The following is a 21949-nucleotide window of genomic DNA, read 5'->3' as shown; positions in this document are numbered from 1 at the left end:
ATTTCTAAAAATATGTTGTCCTCCTGTCATTTGGCCTTCCGAGTCTCTGATAAGAAATAGGCTGTTAATCTTTTTTTCTTTTTTTAATTTTCTTTTTAAAAATTTAATCGAAATTGGTTAGCATGTAGTGAAACAATGATTTCAGGAGTAGATTCCTTAATGCCTCTTACCCATTTAGCCCATCCCCTGTCCTGGCTGTTAATCTTTTTTGAGAATGCTTTGTGTATTATGAGTTGCTTCTCTCTCTCTTTTAAAAAATTTTTAAATTATTTATTTATTTTGAGAGAGAGAGTACAAGTAGGGGAGGGGCAGAGAGAGAGAATCCCAAGCAGGATCTGTGCAGTGAGTGCATGGAGCCCAATGCAGGGCTCAAACCCATGAAACTGTCATGACCTGAGCTGACGTCAGATGCTTAAATCACTGAGCCACCTAGCCACCCTTGAATTGCTTCTTTCTTTCTGCTTTCAAGATTTTTTGTCTTTCAACAGTTTGTTAATAATGTGGTGTGGATTTCTTTGTCCTCCGTAGAGTTTGTTGAGATTCTTGGGTGTGTATATTCATGTCTTTCATCAAAATTGGGAAGCAGTATTTCTTCAAAAATTTTTTTCTGCTTTTTCTTCTCCTGGGGCTCCCATAATGTGCACATTGAGATGTTTGATGGTGTCTCATAGGTCTCTTAGGCCCCTGTTTATTTTGCTTTATTTGTGTTTATTCTTTTCCTCAGAATGTGCAGTTATAATTGCCCTGTTTTCAGATGTGATGGTTATTGCTTTTGCTTGCTCATATTTGCTGTTGAATCCCTTTCATGGATTTTTTATCTTTTGTATTGTCTAGCTCCATAATTTCTACTTTTATCTGTTTAATAATTTCTCTTTGTTGATATTCATTATTTGTTCATATGTCGTTTTCCTAATTTCCCTTGGTTCTTTGTCCACGGTTTTCTTCAGTTCATCAAACATATCTAAGGTAGTAAATTAACGTTTTTGCCTACTAAGTTCAGTGTCTAGGCTTTTAAAGGATGGTTTCTGTCAGTTTCCTTTTTTCCTATGAAAGTAATATTTTCCTATTTGTGTGCTTTATAATTTTCTTGTTGAGATCTGGACATTTTGAATATTGTAATGTAATTTAGGAAATCAAATTCTTCCCACTACACCAAGTAGTGCTGTTGTTACTTGATGAAGGTTGCAGTAGCTCATTTGTTTAGTGACCTTTCCACAGTGGATTTTGCAAAGACTGTATTTCTTGTCATGTATGATCACTGAAGTCTATATTCTGTTATATCTTTGGTCAGCCAGTGACCTGACAGAGATTTCCTTAAATACCTGGATCCAATGAGAGAATAAAAAAAAATTAAAAAAAAAATTTTTTTTAATGTTTATTTATCTTTGAGACAGAGACAGACAGAGCATTAACGGGGGAGGGTCAGAGAGAGAGGGAGACACAGAATCGGAAGCAGGCTCCAGGCTCTGAGCTGCCAGCACAGAGCCCAACGCGGGGCTCGAACTCACGAACCATGAGATCATCACCTGAGCCGAAGTCGGAGGCTCAACCTACTGAGCCACCCAGGTGCCCCGAGAACAAAAAAATTTTTAAGGGTATTATGTCTCTGTGACTTCCTCCATTGATGGTAATGAAGCAACCTGATGGGTTGAACCACTGGCTGTCTCTGTCCTGGCCCCTCAGTGAACTGCTGTATAGATCAAGACACAGAACTTTGGTTTTTGGAGGAGAAAGTCTCTACTGCCCACCCTGATGCCAAAAAGCTGCATCAGGAATTTAGGCCATTGTCCCCATGGTTACTTTCAGCAAGGTTGTGGATTATAGCTGTCATATGTAATGCGGAAATTCACCAAAACTTACCAGTCTTTTTCTTTATCAAGTGTTCCCTTGGATGCTACCAGTGTTCAGCTAGACTCCAGAGTTCTGAAATAGTTGATTCTAACAGGTTTTTTGTTTGTTTGTTTGTTTGTTTGCCAGAATGATAGTTGTTTTGGTGGAGGGACTGATTCTAGAGCTTCCTACTCTGCCATCTTCCATGACACTGCTCCCTGCCATGTCCACTCTTAAAAGTGTTCCAGTTTGGAAAATAATTTTTTTGGTCACCCATTGGTAAGTAAATGACAAGAGCAAGAGAGAGAGATGAAAAGAAAATATAAACCATGAGGATCATCAATAAATATTTACTGACTGCTTAAGGAAGATAAGCTGTTAGATGAATGCTATAGAGTTTTCCTAGTTTTAGTTCCATTTAGTTTGTATCTGTTGGGAGGTTTTTATACTAGGTTAGCATGGGTGCAGTGAATGCCTTTGTTGGCAGGGTTGACAAAGCACGTTGATTTGTATCCTGAGTTTAGATAAGGGGTATTATAACATGTAAACTAAGAGATGGAGTGAATCTGTGGGACAGCTATATCTCTTGTTGCTGACATGGGTGCCATGTTGTCTGTCTTTCTACTTGTTCTACTTTCTCAATTCTGTAGGTGGGTCATGAACAATTGCTTCATGGCTGTATGCAGTCTGCAGGCCTTATGTTGTGTAGGCCTGCTATAGACACTACTCTTTAATTGGGCAGAAAAGTTGCTGCATTGGCTTCCCTCCCATTTCAGAAAGCTGAGTACATGCTGTTACTGCAGCAGTTTGTCTATGCCAGCTCGAGGAACAAGAACCTGAGATTGGAAATCAGACTAGGGGCTCCACAGGGCGATAAGGACCATTGCATTTTGACTATTGAGTCTGATTATATTTATAATCATAGGGAGGTGCTTTTTTGAACATGGGTTAATGTGCATTTGCCCATTTTGGAAAATCACTAGACTTTTACAGTTCCCGATTAAAGTTTTTGGTAACTACTTGGAAAAGACTAATAGAGTACATTTGGGGAAAATGTTTTCAATGAGTGATCTTGTATTGACTGGCTGGCTAACTGTCTCTCCATCACTCTCATACATACTCAGAATGCTACAAGTGATAGAAATTTAATGTTTTCAAAATATAAATGAATAAAAGTAGAAAAGTGAAAATGTTTACTTTTTTTGTTCTGCATTAAATGTTCATTAAATTAATTTTGGTAAAATTAAGTAAAATAATTTCCTATTGCTATAAGTAGCCACATTTTATGGTTGAATTTAAACTGTAGAAAGGGGGTTGTGATGGAACATCCATCAGAATATCTGCTGTCTCATATGAAAGGACTGCATATAGTGTCTTGATAGTATAAAAACTTTTTTAACATACTTTTAATTTTAATTAAAATGTCTAAATTATAATATACCAAAGAAAATAGTTTTAATTTTTTCCATAGGTCTCTGTGTGATTTTAATGTTGTGCACATTATTATTGGTGCTTGAGTTTAATATTACCTTCTGTAGCATTAAAATTGTTAACACCGTAGCTTTGGTAATGCACGTTTGAATATTATGTTGCTGTAAACAGCTTCACTAATGCTATATTTTCAGTGAATATTATGGGCCTTCTGTTAGTGCTAGCATTTGAGCAATTTTGCTTTCTATTTTTCTGTTGTGTATACAATGCAAAGTATTCCCACCTGAGATTTCCCCAAAATTTCACTTGGGAAACAGAACAAATTTGAAGGATGTTTTCTGTATGTTGCTCAAATCATGCTTTGCTTTGAATCAAGCCAAATGATGAAAACATAGTCTAGCCTTCTTTCCAGCAAATTGCAATTACCTCTAAGGCCTATAGTAAAATGACCAACTAATTGAGAACACTTGTCTTTGTTTTCAGTTAGCAAAACTTACTAAGAATGTCCATTTTCTGAATTCAAAAAGGTGTGTTTATTTTTAATGAGTTAAAAGTTGGGAGCTCTGAAAATTAAAGCATATGCAGGTTACTCTCTTCCTCAAGGGGACATATACTACTGCTGTGCTCGTGTGAAGTAATAATGAGATACCATAAGCAAACAGTAGATGATTCATGTCAGATGGTTCTTCAATAACATTAGGGGGGAAAAAGCAGCTGATGTATGGGATATTGAAGGCAGATTAAGTTGTTAATGTATATTAGTATATTCTTAATTTCCTTTTAATTGAAAAAGACATATTGACTTTAATTAGAACCATTTCACAGGAACTGTCAATTAGCACATGTCAAACTAGTTAATTCAGAACAGAATTCTTTTAATTAGGGTCTGCTTTCCTTTAACTATGGGGCCAATGAAATCAGCCTTTCCTTATCTAGATTTTAAATGTCTCTAAGACATATAATACAAATGTAGACTCTTATCTATTATTAGAAGCCCATATGGATAACATTAAAATGATGATGCTGGCATTGTTCATGCAGCACAAATCAGAGTCCCTTTATGACTGTTAGAAAAAAAAATGGCTTTGAACAAAGACTATTTTAAATACCAGATTTATCCTACTTTAAAGAGACTACAAAATTTATGACATGCATGTTCACATTTAAAGTATTATTTAATACGTCTGCTCAAATAAATGGGCCTATTCAAACGTTTTGTGTGTTCTATCAGCCGAAGACACATAAAACATTGTCAAGCCATACAGCAACATTTTTTCCTTAAATGAACTGTAATCAAAAAGGGAAAACAGACTGAATGATTTTTTTTTTGCACAACATAAAAATAGCATTGTTAACTTTCATTGCATCCAAAGATTTAATACGAATAGTTGATACGGTGACTAAACCACTGGTATGAGCTAATGTAATCTTAGTAATCAAACTGTAAAATCTGAAACTTGGCTTTTTCTTGATGTAATGTTGTGGAATTGCAGCATGTTAGTTACAGTTGGCATGAGGATGAGCACGTAGAGTGAGTTTGCTGGGGCAGGACTCTATGGTGTTCACCTATGAAATAGGTATACTCAGTATTAAAAGAAGATTTAAAGTGGCATGTAAAAGAAAATTAATTGGAAGTCTAGCTTACTTTATCATGTAAGATTTAGCCGCTATTTTACTGAGTTAAAGTAAGCAAGGATTACAGAAATCAATAAAAAAGAATATTTAATAAGCCAGTCTGGATTCCAAAGAGAATTATCTAGTATGTATCCTCATATTTGTCCATTTGTGGTAGGTACATTTAATGATAACTGTACTGTTCCTTACTAAAGTATGATGTAGTGTAGATGTCTCAGTAGCTGAATTTGTGACAGTCGAATTAAATGAATAATTGTTGTAATCTTCTAATTTTGATTAACAGGCAAAACAGAGTATACAAAAATATGAAAAAACAACCAGAAAAACCCTTTTCCTTCTAGAGTTGACCTCTTTTTCTGAACTGTTCTTAGAGGGACCTCAGCTCTCTACTGTGTGTTTGAGAGACACAACTTACAGTTAGCATGCCCATATTTGTTTCAATCTGTAGCTTTTAATTATTTTTGGTGCCATATAGTCACTTGAGTCTGGAATAAAAGATATTAATCCTCTTCCCAGAAAATATACATAAGCAGACATGCACTAAATGTTCAGGGTGGGAAAACGTTATGAAAAATAATTTGGTACAGGCTGCTGAAAGGTGGAACCTCAGTTTGATATAATTGACTACTTGTAGTGTTGCAGACACTGTGCTTGGTCTGGGAAAATAACAATGAGCAAGATGAGCAACCTTAACATCTGAGTAACTGTGGCAAATTATTAACACATTTTCAGAAATTACTGTGTGATTATTATTAAAAAAATTTTTTTTTACTTTCTGAACTGGTTAAAAATTGACCTATATTTACAAATCTTGGACAAATTTTATATGTGACAAGATTGACAATTTTACATAAAAATTGAAAAATACAAGTATTGAAACAGTAGATGAGACTAATTTTATAAGTTTAATTCAACAGATTTTATTAATCATTTCCATCCTAATTATAATTCCATTTTGGTTAATAATCTTAGGTGATATTAATTAATGCTGTAACTTTGATCCATCTTTTTGTTCTGTTTATTCACTTAAATTATATAATTTATAATAATTTATGAAGAAGGCATAAGGCATACTAATACAGTTTTACGAATTAGTCTTAAACTCTAAACTGTGTAAAGGATCTTGGGTGGGGTGCTAATTAATTTCTTGATTATCTTTGAGTCACTTATCTGTGCTATGCCAGGGTTTAAATTCAAAGAAACTTTTGAGTAATATCAACACGTGCAGAATCTGTTATTCCACTAGATAGTATTAATTCCTTTGTAACTTCAGAGGGGTCATTTGGGTGTGTGTGTGCATGTACGTGCACATGTTTAATCTTTGGGTATACTGTAGCACTGTTATGTATGTATAAAACTTGTTATGTATGTATAAAACTTGCATACTTAATGTGCTTTTAGTCCCATTTTTATCCTTGGTTGTCTATAGCAGTTTAAATTGCCTTGTCTGTTTCAGGGGCACCTGGGTGGCTTAGTTGGTTAAGCAGCTGACTTTGGCTCATGTCATGATCTAATGGTTCATGAGTTCGAGCCCCGCTTGAGGCTCTGTGCTGACAACTCAGCACCTGAAGCCTGCTTCAGATTGTGTCTCCCTGTCTGTCTGCCCCTCCTCTCCCCTGCCCTCTCTTTGTCTCTCTCTGTCTCTCTCTCTCTTTCTCAAAAACAAACAAATAAATTAATTAAAAATTGCCTTGTCTATTTTACCTTTTGTAAAGTTGACCATTGGTGTATTTGTCAGCAACAAAAATTTTGGCCTTTGGAAATTTACAGGACACATGAGCCTTAACTTGGTTTAATCATCTTAATGGTATAGATGGTATAGGTTATATATATATTGATAAGAATAGGCAAAAATTACTCAGAGCATATGTTTTTGAATCAAAACCATAGCCATTTTATTTATTTATTTACTTATTTTTAGAGAGAGGGAGACAGAGAGGATGCACGTGAGCGGGGTGGGGAGAGAGATAGAGAGAGAGAGAGAGAACCCCATGAGGGGCAGAGAGAGAGAGAAGTGAGGCTCACTTGGGGCTCGTGTTTTTACTTGAAACAGGGTTTGTGCTCACCTGAAGTGGAGCTCGAGCTCAGCTGAAATGGGGCTAATGCTCACCTGATGGGGGTTCAAGCTCACCCCAACTGGAATTTGTGCTTCCCCGATATGGGACTTGAACTCACCAACTGTGAGATCATGACCTGAACTGAAGTTAAATGCTTAATGACTGAGCCGCTCAGGTGCCCAAAACCATACCCATTTAACTCTGACTTGGTTAGCTGCATTTTAACAGATTATTTAAATTATTAGGAGCTGTGATTTCAAATAGCTTTATCCAAAGAGGAAAATTATTGAAATCACTGGAATGTTTTATGTAAAGGGATGTAACTTTCAGATGAAAAATTTGAATTGTTGGATTTTAAGAGTTAATTGGAAATTTTCTTAATTATTTCATCTACTTTTTGATCCTTAATCAACATCATATTGATTTTAATAGGGACTAAATGCACCACCCTGAATGTGGGATTTCTATACTCCATATGTGTGTAACTAGCCCCACCTCTGCAACCTCTGACATACACTTTTTTTCTGTCTATTGATAAACAGTTGTCTAACATATTAACTACATAATTTAGTAGATTTAAGTTTTTATATCTTGAGAGTGTGTTCATGTTATCTTTTGGAAAGTGACAGGGAGTTGTGTGTGTGTGTGTGTGTGTGTGTGTATTTGTGTGTGTGTGTGTGTGTGTGTGTGTGTGTGTGTATGTATATATATGTAGGCAGCCAGTCTCAGGTTAGTTTGGTTCAGTACCACAAGTATTTATTAGGGACGCCTGGTTAGCTCAGTCGGTTAAGCGTCCGACTCTTGATTTTGGCTCAGATCTTGATCTCATGGTTTGAGTTGGAGCCTGCACTGGAAGCACAGAGGCTGCTTGGGACTCTCTCTCTCTCCCTCTCTCTCTGCCCCTCCCTTGCTCATGCTATCTCTCTCTCAAAATAAGTAAACTTTTTTTTTTAATTTTTTTTTAACGTTTATTTATTTTTGAGACAGAGAGAGACACAGCATGAACGGGGGAGGGGCAGAGAGAGAGGGAGACACAGAATCGGAAGCAGGCTCCAGGCTCTGAGCCATCAGCCCAGAGCCCAATGCGGGGCTCGAACTCGCGGACCGCGAGATCGTGACCTGAGCTGAAGTCGGACGCTTAACCGACTGAGCCACCCAGGCGCCCCTGAACTTTTAAAAAATTAAAAAAAAACCCCAAAAAACCAAGTATGTATTAACCACCTCTTATTCAGAAACAGTTAATGTTAGCTACTATCTTGTTGAACATTAGTTAAAATGTTTATTTGCCTTTTCCTTGACTATGTAGAATCTTGTTAAAAACTAATAATGTTCAGTAAATTATTAGTTGCCTTTTCAAAATTATTTAATACTTTATAGTTGAAATAGTTTTTTAATTTTATATATTTATTTTGAGAGAAAGCAAGTGAGTGAGAGTGGGGGAGGGATAGAGGGAGAGGGAGAGAGAGAATACCAAGCAGGCTCTGCACTGTCACCACGGGGCTCAATCCCACGACCCTGAAATCATGACGTGAGCTGAAATCTGGAGTCAGACACTTAACCGACTGAGCCATTCAGGCACCCCTATAGTTGAAATATTTTCAATACTATTATCTAGTGCAAGATGAATAATTCCATCGTTACAGTTAATAGTTTAATTTCATTCACTGGTATCATTAGGTGTTCTGGCATATGGAAAAGCTGGGTTCAAATTACAGTATCGCTATTTACTAGCTTTATAAACTTAGATAAATTGCTAACTTCTGAGGTTCATTTCCCTCCCCTGAAAAATGGGAATAATAACACTACTTGGTAGTGTTGTATGGATTAAATGGAATATGTAAAGGGTTTAGCATCTTGTGTCTTTTACATACTCAGTAAATACTTGTTCCCAACCCCTTTTCAGTTTTGTTGTACTAACTGCCTCTACTGAGAAATTTATTGTTAAATAGATTTACTCCTATATGGAAATACGGATTGTTAACATGAATGCTCTACTGATTTGATAGTTAATAGATATTAACAGGGGAAGTTACTACTATCTTTGTTGCTTCAGGAGAATCCAGCTGATGACAATCACCTACTTATGACCAGCAGTCCTTTCTTCACTGTTTGTGTGAAATATATTTTATGACTATCACTAAGTGAAATGGCTTTTAACAAAAACCGTTCGTTTATAATAGTGCAATGTAGAATATTCAATTTTTTTTGTAAGCTGTCTGCTCAGTGTGGGACTTTAGCTCATGACCCCAAGTTAAGAGTCGCATCTCTACCAAATGAGCCAGTCAGGCACTCCCAAATATTCTTGAATAGCAATATTAGCTCCTAAATATGTGAAAAAGATGTATAAAAATAACCTGTAATTGTACCAACTAAAGGAAACCATTGTAAATATTTTGGTGTGTTTTATATGTATATGCTGAAAAATTTATTAGGCCATTACATTTTATTCATAATTGTGATTTAAATGGCTACACAGTATTCATTTTTTAAACCAAGTTCTTTTTGAAGTTTGCATTTTTTTCCTGCTCCACTAAGTTAGAATGAACATCTTTATATATATAAACTTTATATGCACTTCTTATTATTTCCTTAGGATAATTCTTAGGAATAGAATTACTGATCAAAGAGAATTAACATTAACATTTGATATATATTAGCCCAAGTTGCTTTCCAGAAAAGTGTCAATTAATACTCCCACTAGCCCCAAATATGACCTTCTGACAAAAGAATGAATTGCTTTTTGAATATACAGTTTGGCTAGTTGTTAAGTCAGTTGATTAATATATAGTTTTTGGCTAATTGATTCTTTCCTAATTGATTCAGTTTGGCACTAATTTAGGAAGAGTTTGAATAACATTATAATGACCCATGTGATCTTTCCTGGGATTTTCTAAAGATAGCTTTTAATTTAAAAGTAATGTTTAAAGTAACATTTGGTGTAAGTGGTAGCTGGTATGCCAATTTGACTTAGTCACATCTTGATTTTTATATGTGTTATGAGGTCTCTTTGGGGCTAATATAGCAATTTTTAGAGGAAAATGAGATTCTTCTAATGTGCAATTAAAGTATTTGCATTATTGGCAATATATAGGGAGAAACTTAAGGGTAAAAATCAGCTCATTTTATTTTGTAGAAAAATCGGAAATAGGAAAAATATGCTAACATGATTATATCTAATGAGGGAAATGTTCCATGCAGATGTCTTTTTTCTATTAATCCCTAAAATGACTGTATGCTTTTATTTATATGGGTAACATCAGATACAAACATGTTACTAGAATATATTGACACTTACAAAAAAGATACACAATAGAGTTTAGAATTTTAATAAATTCTCTTTTAAAGGTGATTTAAATCTTTAGATAATGTAAGATTTGAGATTTCAACAAAGATGTAATGTCTGTATATGCTACTTCTGAGAGTTATTTAGATATTTTTTTTCTTGCTTAGCTGTGTTTACTGCAGCTTCTAACATAGGGGATTGAGAACTGGGTCCTGTATGATGGATCTTTTATGGGACACAGAGAAATATAATTTTATTTAGTTATGTTTGAAGCCTCTATCTAGGCACATTGCAAGCAATATTATTCTTACTATCACATATAGATAACAAAGTCACAAGCTCAAGCTAACAAAAAGGGCATGTGAAAGGAAAAGAGACATTATTCTTGTTTTTGCTGTTGTCAGTAGGAATTTTTACATTTTCTTTGTACATGGGCACCTTTTCATGTTTATTATACTACATTGATAGCACTGTCAAATTTCATTAAGTTAACTCCAACTTAGTGAAAATGAGAAAAAGAATATTTTGCTGCTACTATTATTCTAGACTTTTTTCCTATAAATACTTACCTTTTATATAAGTTATGAGTTATTTGAGAATAAGAATGCTTTAAGAACATGTATTTTGTTTTAAGCTAGATTAGGCTGCTAAATAAGCTAAATTTGGACCTCTCCCTTCATGCTTGGTAAATATGTTGTGGTATTAATACAGACAAATACAAACATTTCTTATATTCCGCACTTGTCATTTTTTTTTTTTCTACTGAATATATGTCAGTGAAGGCACAGCTTTGGTAAGGGGTGGGGAGACACATATACACAAATGATCCATCCTCTTGCACTGGTATTAGCATCCTTGGTCTTGAAACTAAGGAAAGCAGATAATAAAGTCACACTGGTAGCTACACATAGTTTATACAAACCCTATCAGATTTGATAGTATTCTACACCTGAATGTACAATGACAGAGACAGGGAGTGTGGGTGTGGGGAATTGAAAAGAAACAGAGAAAGGTGTAGAGAATAATGTTCTTGTCTTTTGATTTTTAATTTGTAGAATTAACTTCTTTTCTCTTAAGTCTTGAACTTATGGTTGTAATTGGAGTTAATTTAAGCATAGTTACCAAAATAATGGAATAAATCGTTTCAGACTTGGTATCTTTTTGGTCGCTGAGTATATTCATTAGCTGTAAGTAGGGCATTATGTTGTTTATAAATTTTAATGCCTTGTCATTTGTAAATATACCTGATATTTAAAAAAAAGTCCATTTCTCCTTATTTGGATTTTCTTTGCTCTCTAGGATTAATGGGCAAAACATGAACTTCACTCTGAATTTCTCCTGAAATTTTAATTTAAAGTTTACTTTTGCAAGACTCATTTTGAATTACAGAGATCATCTTCTACCTGTAGCCTCTTTTGGGAGGATTTCCAAAAGAGTAAGTTGACTTTCCGGGATATGATACTTTGGGAAACATTTGGCTTAAATAATGGATACTTTTATGTTGGCTCCTGCTAATGTGTTAGAGATTATTCTTCAAAAAGTCCAGTTGAATACCAGTGTCTTTTGTTGAGGGGTGGGAATACAGAATCATTTATAAGCCTGATGGTACTATTTGTCAGTTTTCTTTTTCTTTTTTAAACTTTAATAGGCATCAGGATCAACTTCATAAAAAAAGGTAATGTCAGGCTTAAGATTTTAGCAAATACATTTTGGTGGATATTCCATGAGTTTTTTAATGGAATGTGAGGATAAAAGTCAAAGATGTTGATTGTTTTTGTATAACCTGGTGGCTATAGTTAACAATATGACACTTCTACTTTAAAATATGTTAAGAGGATAGATCTCTTGTTAAGTGTTCTTAGGACATAACAAAAAAAAAAGACACAAGAGAAAACTAGGGAAGTTTTGGAGATAATAGATATGTTTATAGTATGTTGATAGTGGTGATAGTATCAGAGGTGTATGCATAAGTCCAAACTTATCACAATGTATACATTAAATATGTGCCATTTTTATATGTCACTTATAATTCAATAAAGATTAAAATGCATGTTGATTGTATTTTAAAGATATACTCTGGAGAAGGAGGAGAAAAATACTAAATAGATGATGTCACAAAGCATTCAGTTCTTGATGTAGGAGTTTGTGAAAAGGAATGGCTTCATGATTCTTTGTTTCATTCTGTTGCCTTCATGATGAGTACTTGATACTGCTAATAATGATATTGGTGTATTCCTTGGCATTTAAAGGAATATCAAATATATTCTTTACATTAGAAAGCTTTTCTTCTGCTGAGGCTACTGATTCACAGGAAAAAAAAAACTCTTGGGTATAATCTACAAATGAAAAACAGTTGATGACAGGAAGCAAACGTGGAGGAGGTAAAGAGATGGTGAAGAGATGGCAAAAGTGGGTAGACACTGAGAGAGGAAATATTAGAGGAAGGAAGATGAGGGAGAATGGGTGGGATTAAAACAAAAGAGAGTGATTTTTCTCCTTTTGGCTTAGGCCTCAACCAACCATGTCCTGGCTTTCTTCCTCTTACATCTACCCTGATGATCACCCTCCAGCTATTAAAATCACTCTAATTCTGGTGCTAATCCAGTTCCTCCTGACTTTTTACCTTTGCATCCACAGGTATCCTAAGTTCACATGGCCACCATAACTGTCACTGGGCTTTGTTTTCCTCATTCCGTTGTCATTTATTAGGAAGCCTTCTTTCTTTCTTTCTTTTTAAATTTTTTTATGTTAATTTATTTTTGAGGGAGAGAAAGAGTACAAACAGAGGAGGGGCAGAGACAGAGGGAGACACAGAATCCGAAGCAGGCTCTAGGCTTTGAGTTGTCAGCACAGAGCCTGATGTGGGGCTTGAACCCATGAACTGTCAGGTCATGACCTAAGCTGAAGTTGGAGGATTAACCAATTGAGCCAGTCAGGTGCTGCTAGGAAGCTTTCTTGAATATTCAAATATTTCCACTTAGTTAATGAACAGATTCACTGTGAATAATAATGCAGTGTCACTTTATGTATGCCAGGTAGTGTTCTAGGCTCTGGATATAAAGAACTTAATGAGTTGAAGTCTCAATTCCCATTGAGCTTATGTTACAACACATGAATAAGTATATATTTGAATTGCTTTGGGGAGAAAAAAATGCAAATGAAGGGGGTAGAGAATCACAGAGTATGCTACTTTAGAAAGGGTAGTTAAGGAAGTTTTGTCTGTGGAGGTGATATTTAAGCAGAAATCTGAATGATGTGAGGGAACAAGCCATATGAGTTTCAGGGCAGTATGTGCTTGGTGAGACAAGTGCATAGGCTTACGTTTGATGTCTTCAAGGGTCAGCAAGAAGTGCAGTGGATGGATGGGGAGAATGGTAGGAAATGAGGTTAAGAGTTAGGCAGAGGCTGGTCATAAGCCTGATAGACCACAGTAAAGTTCTTGGATTTTATTTTAAGAGTGATGAGGTGGATTCACTCCATGCTAGGGGTATCTTCTCAGATGAGAGCAGAGCTGCAAGGTATCAGAATTCTTACGCACTTACCCAGTTGCATTTATTAATATAAATATTGTAGTAGAAATGGGAAATGGTTGTTCAGGACAGCTTACGCTGAGTCACATTACTGAAGGTCTGTTTTACCTTCAGAAGAGGACTACAGTACCGTAATGAGATAGGTGACTGTTCTCCTGGGAAGGTTTCAGTGATAAATTCTTCTAGAGGCCAGTAGAAGTGAAGTCAGTGGTAGCCAATCCAGCAAATATTTTTGCGGGCTTATTAAATATCAGACACTGTGCTGGTTGCTTTTGCACATGTTAGGCTGTGCAACAATTTGTCCCCATTTTACGGATCAGAATACGAAAGCTCAGAGGTCCTATTGTGCCATAACTGCTGTAATTATTCGGTTGAGTATCTGAATATTCATACTAAAGTAAGGTCCTTGCCTGAATTGCTGGGATTAATTGCAGCAATGTAGATCTGGGTATTATAGTTTTAATCAGACAATGTGCTGTTAAATTTCTAAGACTATATTAAAGAGGTAATTAAAAGTCTTTTACTTTAAAACACATACTTTATAATTTTCTGGAAATTAAAGGACTATGTATGTGGTCATTTTGGAAAAATTAGAAATATTTGTTTTTTACTATGAATAATAGCCAAATTATGGAAAGAGCCCAAATGTCCATCAACTGATGAATGGATAAAGAAAATGTGTAATGGAAGATTACTCAGCAATCAAAAAGAATGAAATCTTGCCTTTTGCAACTAGAGTGTATTATGCTAAGCAAAATAAGTCAATCAGAGAAAGACAAATATATGATTTCACTCATGTGAAATTTAAGAAAAAAATCAGATGAACATAGGGGAAGGGAAGGAAAACTAAAATAAGATAAAAACAGAGAGGCAAACTATGAGACTCTTAACTATCGACAACAAACTGAGGGTTGATGGAAGGGAGGTGGGTGGGGGGATGGGCTTGTTGGGATGAGCAATGTGTGTTATACGTAAGTGATGAATCACTAACTTCTATACTTGAAACCAATACTACAGTATATGGTGACTAAATTGAACCTAAAAAAAAAAGAAATACAATTTTTAAAATGCACATACCCATATACACATGCTGTGACCGCCTCTCTGCTTCCACCTTGTAAATACCTCAGATTAACACTTTTCCCAATGTAGAAAGTGGATTCTGGCGGTACTGTTATTGTATTTATTTAAATAGTTGCAGAATGAGTGATTTTACTCATTTTGTTTAGTGTTACCAATTGTTTGGGCTTGCCCTAAGGTAGTTTATTACTTTCAAATGAGTTTGAGAAACTTAATGAATGTGTTTGATAATTCAGTGTATCTAGTGAAATTGTTACAGAAGTCATCCGAAGAGCTTGGTTCTGTAGTCTCTTTAGTAGTGATTTGAAGCCTTATACTCTGGTAGCCTATCTATAGGGCATGTTACCAAATCTAATATTTATTTGGTATAATTCATGTAAAGAAAGAACATAAAATGCGTCCCCCTTCCTGTCATAACCTCCCTGCTTACAGCCGACTGTGGAAGTATATCTCAGTCTACAATGTCACATGTTCAAGGGATACACTTTTTGTTCTTTGTTTGAAACTCAGTTTCTATTTTGAGCTTCCATTTTGTCCAGGTGACTGAAGTTTTAATCTTGATGAGGAGTGTCTTTTTCCTTTTCTCTTACCTCTGCTAATTCTTGGATGGGGGTGGTGGGTCCTACTACACATCTTCATCTTTCCACAATAGTGGCATTTGTAGAAATGTTAGTCCTTCATTTTGTTTTTGAAGTTACTTGGCCATCATAGGTTGCTGCTCATTCCTCATTCACATCCACAAGGTATTAGCTAGTAAAACAACTGTTCTTACAATTTCCATGCTAATGACAACACTGTAATCTTTCTGTGGTCTCCAGACTTTAATAAGATATGGAGAATTCTGTGAGACTGCCCCTTGTCTCAGCTTTGCTGGGCCTGAGTGGGGCCTGGGAAATTCTGAGGATAATATCTCATTTGCCCCTTACAATTATCCAACCAGTTCTGTGGGATCTTCCTGCCTCCCTGAATCTGTACCTCGGAAGTGGGATGCAGATTGCCTCTGTTCTCTTGTAAGAACAATGTCTAAATCCATTATTCATTTTACTCTTCTTTTCCCCATTCAAGGATTTTCATCAAGTCTAGAGGGTGAGGAAATCTTTTGTCTTTGCTCATTTTGTTTTTAAGGTGTTCTAGATCTGTTTTCTGTCCTAGATGTTGCACATACGTGGGCTGAATTTGACCCACAGAAGTTCATTTTACTTGGGTAATATTTTAAAAATGGGAAAATTCACATAAAAATCTGAATTTCCAGATTTTTTTTGATGGGGTGGGGTGGGGGGGGGGAGAATGATTTGGCAACATTGGACCCACATTTCTATATGATAAAAATCGGTTGGAGCTGAATAGTGGCTCTTTATGGGGTTTGCTCATTCCAGTCCCACTTCCTTGTTTGTTTTGTGTTACTCACCTGCCTGACTTGGTTAGCATATGTTTTGAATCCTTCCCATTATTCTCAAGGCCCAGGATTTTGGAATCCAAATGTTTGGAAAAAGACTCCTTATTTCTGCTTTCTGTTGTCATTGCTTTCCCTTAGGCAAGGTGAGCCTATCTACTACTTGAATGGAGGAAGAATCTAAGAATAAGGGAAAAAATTGGCTAGTATATAAAAAATGTTAAACTACTAACATAAAGGGTAAACTACTAAATAAAGGATATTATAAGAATTTTATTTTACTTATTTTAAAAAATAGTTATTTTGAGAGAGAGAGAGAGAGGGCGTGCACATGTGAGCAGGGGAGGGACAGAGAGAGGGAGAGAGAAAACCCCAAGTAGGCTCCACACTGTCAGCATAGACAATGCCGGGCTCGAACTCACGAGCCATGAGATCGTGACCTGACCCAAAATCAAGAGTCAGTGCTTAGGGGTGCCTGGCTGACTGAGTCAGTTAACCATAAGAGTTCAGCTCAGGTCATGATCTCTCAGTTCGTGAGTTCAAGCCCCACAGCGGGCTCTCTGCTGTCAGTGGTGGAGCCTGCTTCAGATCTCTGTCTCCCTCTTTCTGCCCCTCTCCTGTCTGGGTTCTCTCACTCTCTCTCTCAAAAATAAATTAACATTAAAAAAAAAAAGAGTTGGGGCGCCTGGGTGGCTCAGTCGGTTAAGCCGCGGACTTTGGCTCAGGTCACTATCTCGCGGTCCGTGAGTTCGAGCCCCGCGTCGGGCTCTGGGCTGATGGCTCGGAGCCTGGAGCCTGCTTCCGATTCTGTGTCTCCCGCTCTCTCTGACCCTCCCCCGTTCATGCTCTGTCTCTCTCTGTCTCAAAAATAAATAAACGTTAAAAAAAAAAATTAAAAAAAAAAAAAAGAGTTGACGCTTAACCGACTGAGCCACTCAGGTGCCCCTTACTTTACTTATTTAAAAATGTTTTGGGGCACCTGAGTGGCTCAGTTGGTTAAGCGTGGGACTATTGATTTCATCTCCTATCAGGATCTTGCAGTTCATGAGATTGAGCCCTGACAGCGCAGAGCCTGCTTGGAATTCTCTCTCTCTCCCTTTCTCTCTGCCCCTTCCCCTGTTCTCTGGAAATAAATAAATAAACTTAAAAAAAAGTTTTTTTCAAGTTGATTTTTAAAATTCAGCTTTATTCAGGTATAAGTTATATAAAGTTCACCACTTGTAGAGATATAATTCAAACCGGTTTCCAAAGTGATTGTGTCATTTTACATTCCCACTAGTGATGTATGAAGGTTCACCTTCTCCACAGTCTTGTTCTCATTTGGTGTTATCAATGTTTTAATTTTAGTAACTCCAGCAGATATGTTGTATCTAGTTACATACATCTCATCATGGTTTTATTTGCATTTTCCTGGTAATTAATGATGTTGAGCATCTTTTCATATGCTTATTTTCTATTTGCATACATATTTTTGATAAGTGTCTGTTTAAATCTTCTATTTTAAAAAATATTGAGTTGTGATTCTTGAGTAAAAAGAACTCTGAAGTATTATGGATTAAAATCCTTTATCACATTAATCTTTTAAGTATTTTCTCTCATTTTCTGAATGGTCTTTTGAAAAGCAAAAGTTTTACTTCTGATAAAAGCCAATTTGCTGATTTTCTTTTTTTACGGTTCATGTCTTTTATGTCCTATCATAAAGGACTGAGGGGCCCTTAACTGAGGGTCACAAGATATGTTTTCTTCAAGAAATTTTATAGTTTTTGCTCTAACTTTTATGTCTACAGTCCATTTGGGGTTAATTTTGTAGATAGTGTGAGGTAAGGGTAGAGTTGCATTTTTTTTACATGTGACTATGTGGCTCTCTTTGTTAGAGACCACTCTTTACTTATTGCATTAATTTGATGCATTGATAATTAGTTTATCATAGATATATGCTTTTTTTTATTAAAATTTTTTTTAATGTTTATTTATTTTTGAGAGAGAGACAGAGCATGAGCAGGGGAGGGGCAGAGAGAGAAGGACACACAGAATCCGGAGCAGGCTCCAGGCTTCACACTGTCACCACAATGTGGGGCTTGAACTCATGAACTGCGAGATCAGGACCTGAGCTGAAGTCAGATGCTCAACTGACTGAGCCACTCAGGCGCCCCATCATAGATATATGCTGATTTATATTCTGTATCATTGACATTTATGTCTTTCTTTTAGTTGGTATTAGTTAGACCATCTTGGTTCTCATACCTTTAATGTAAGTGTTGAAATAAAATAGTGTAAGACCTCTAACTTTGTAGGTTTGTTTTTCCTTTGTCAAAATTCCTTTAGTTATACTATATAAATTTTCATATAAATTTAATTAAAATATTATTTAGTAATGTCTGTCCTCAACCTGAGGCTTGAATGCCCAACCCCAAGATCAAGAGTGGCATGCGCTACTGAGTCAACCATATATATGAAATATAAATGTCATATGAATTTTAGAATAAGCATGCCAATTATTATAAAAAGGTTTACTAGGATTTTTTTTTTAATGTAATTTATTGTCAAGTTAGCTAACATACGGTGTATACAGTGTACTCTTGGCTTTGGGAATAGATTCCCATGATTCATTTTTTACATACAACACCCAGTGTTCATCCCAACAAGTGACTTCCTCAATGCCCATCACCCATTTTACCCTCCGCCCTCACCATCAACCCTCAGTTTGTTCTCTGTATTTAAGAGTCTCTTATGGTTTGCCTCCCTCTCTGTTTGTAACTATATTTTTCCCCTTCCCCCATTGTCTTCTGTTAAGTTTCTCAGATTCCACACATGAATGAAAACACATGATATTTGTCTTTCTCTGGCTGACTTATTTCACTTAGCATAATACCCTCCAGTTCCATCCGTATTGTTGCAAATGACATGATTTCATTCTTTCTTATTGCCGAGTAGTATTCCGTTGTATATATATATACCACATCTTCTTTATCCATCAGTTGATGGACATTTGGGCTCTTTCCACAATTTGCTCTTGTTGATAACACTGCTATAAACATTGGGGTACAAGTGCCCCTATGCATCAGCACTCCTGTATCCTTTGGATAAATTCTAGTAGTGCTATTGCTGGGTCATAGGGTAATTCTATTTTTAATCTTTGAGGAAGCTCCATACTGTTTTCCAGAGTGGCTGTACCAGTTAGCATTTCCACCAACAGTGCAAGAGGGTTGCCGTTTCTCCACATCCTCGCCAACATCTCTAGTTTCCTAAGTCGTTCATTGTAGCCACTCTGGTGTGAGGTGGTATCTCAGTGTGGTTTTGATTTGTATTTCCCTGATGCTGAGTGATGTTGAGCATCATTTCATGTGTCTGTTAGCCATGTGGATGTCTTCTTTGGAAAAGTGTATATTCAAGTCTCCTGCCCATTACTTCACTGGATTATTTGTTTTTCAGGTGTTGAGTTTGGTAAGTTCATTATAGATTTTGAATACTAATCCTTTATCTGGTATGTCACTTGCAGATATCTTCTCCCATTCCATGAGTTGCCTTAAATTTTTTTTAATGTTTATTTATTTTTGAGAAAGAGAAAGAGAGAGAGAGAGAGAGAGAGAGAGAGAGCAGGGGAGGGGCAGAGAGAGAAGGAGACACAGAATCTGAAGCAGGCCCAGGCTCTGAGCTGTCAGCACAGAGCTCGGTGTGGGAGCTGGAACTCATGAACTGGGAAATCATGATCTGAGCCAAACTTGGATGCTTAGCCAACTGAGCCACCCACGTGCCCTCTGTTAGTTGCCTTTTAATTTTGTCGATTTTTTCCTTTGCAGTGCAGAAGCTTTTTATCTTGATGACTTCATTTTTGCTTCTATTTCCCTTGCCTTCAGAGATGTGTTGAGTAAGAAGTTGCTGTGGCTGAGGTCAAAGAGGTTGTTGCCTGTTTTCTAGGGTTTTAATGGTTTCCTGTCTCACATTTAGGTCTTTCATCCATTTTGAGTTTATTTTTTGCGTAGGGTCTAAGAAAGTGGTCCAGTTTTTCTTCTGCATGTTGCTGTCCAGTTCTCCCAGCACCATTTGCTAAAAAGACTGTCTTTTTTCAGTTGAATATTCTTTCTTGCTTTGTCAAACATTAGTTGGCCATACATTTGTGGCCCCAATTCTGGATTCTCTATTCCATTGGTCTATGTGTCTGTTTTTGTGCCACTACGATACTATTGTGTGATTACAGCTTTTTAATGTCTGGGATTGTGATGCCTAGAGCTTTGGTTTTCTTTTTCAACATTACTTGGCTATTTGGGGTCTTTTGTAGTTCCATACAAATTTTGGGATTGTTTGTTCTAGCTCTGAGAAGAATGCCAGTGCAATTTTGATTTGGATTGCACTGAATGTGTAGATTTCTTTGGGTAATACCGACATTTTAACATTTGTTCTTCCAATCCATGAGCATGGAATGTTTTTCCATTTCTTTGTGTCTTCTTCAGTTTCTTTCATAAGTTTTCTATGGTTTTCAGCGTACATATCTTTTACCTCTTTGGTGCAGTTGTAAGTGGGACAAATTCCTTGATTTCTCTTTCTGTTGCTTAATTATTGATGTATACAAATGCAACTAATTTCTGTACATTGATTTTTTATCCTGCGACTTTGCTGAATTCATGTATCAGTTCTAGCACTTTTTTGGTGGAGTCTTTTGTGGTCTCCATGTAAAGTATCATGCCATCTGTGAAAAGTGAAAGTTTTACTTCTTTGCCAATTTGGATGCCTTTTATTTCATTTTGTTGTCTGATTGCTGATGCTAGGAATTCCAACAGTATGTTAAACAATAGTGGTGAGAGTGGACATCCCTGTTGTGTTTCTGATCTCATGGGGAAAGCTCTCAGTTTTTTCCCATTGAGGATGATATTAGCTGTGGGCCTTTCATATATGGCTTTTATGATGTTAAAGTATGTTCCTCCTATCCCAACTTTCTGGAGGGTTTTTATTAAGAAGGATGCTGTATTTTGTCAACTGCTTTTTCTGCATCTATTGACAAGATCATATGTTCTCATTCTTCTATTAATGTGATGTATCACATTGAATGATTTGTGAATACTGAACCAGACCTTCAGCCCAGGAATGAATCCCATTTGATCATGGTGAATAATTCTTTTAATATACTATTGAATTCGATTTGCTAGTATCTTGTTGAGAACTTTTGCATCCATGTTTATCAGGGATATTGGCCTGTAATTCCCCTTTTTAGTGGGGTCTCTGTCTGGTTTGGGATAAGGTAATGCTGGCTTTGTAGAGTAAGTCCAGAAGTTTTCCTTCCATTTCTATTTTTTGGAACAATTTGGGAAGAGTAGGTATTAATTCTTCTTTAAGTGTCTGGTAGAATTCCCTGGAAGCCATCTGGCCCAGGACACTTATTTGTTGGGAGATTTTTGATAACTGATTCAATTTCTTTGCTGGTTATGGGTCTGTTCAAATTTTCTTTTTCTTCCTGTTTGAGTTTTGGTAGTATTTGGGTGTCTAGGAGTTGTCCATTTCTTCCAGAGTGTCCAGTTTGTTGGCATGCAATTTTTCATACAATTCTCTAATAATTATTTGTATTTCTGTGGTGTTTGTTGTGATCTGTCCCCTTTAATTTGTGATTTTTCTCTCTTTTTGAGAAATCTGGCTAAGGTTTTATCAGTTTCATTTATTCTTTCAAAAAACCAGCTGTTAGATTCATTGATCTGTTATACTGTTTATTTTTTATTTT

General features: G+C 36.2%; 1 long non-coding RNA gene across 1 annotated transcript in view; it reads left to right on the top strand.

Annotated features, from left to right (window-relative positions):
- The window catches only part of LOC102953771, a 146980-nt gene that overhangs the window by 75124 nt on the left and 49907 nt on the right, over window positions 1-21949 (top strand). The window contains exons 4-5 of the long non-coding RNA XR_001509926.2: window positions 1978-2109; window positions 11536-11671. This is a non-coding gene — a long non-coding RNA (uncharacterized LOC102953771). The remainder of the gene's footprint in view (window positions 1-1977; window positions 2110-11535; window positions 11672-21949) is intronic.

Source organism: Panthera tigris, chromosome A1 (genome assembly GCF_018350195.1).
Source record: "Panthera tigris isolate Pti1 chromosome A1, P.tigris_Pti1_mat1.1, whole genome shotgun sequence".
Classification (NCBI taxonomy): domain Eukaryota; kingdom Metazoa; phylum Chordata; class Mammalia; order Carnivora; family Felidae; genus Panthera; species Panthera tigris.
The sequence above is the reverse complement of the archived record's forward strand: the minus strand, read 5'-3'. Positions and strand labels throughout refer to the sequence as shown.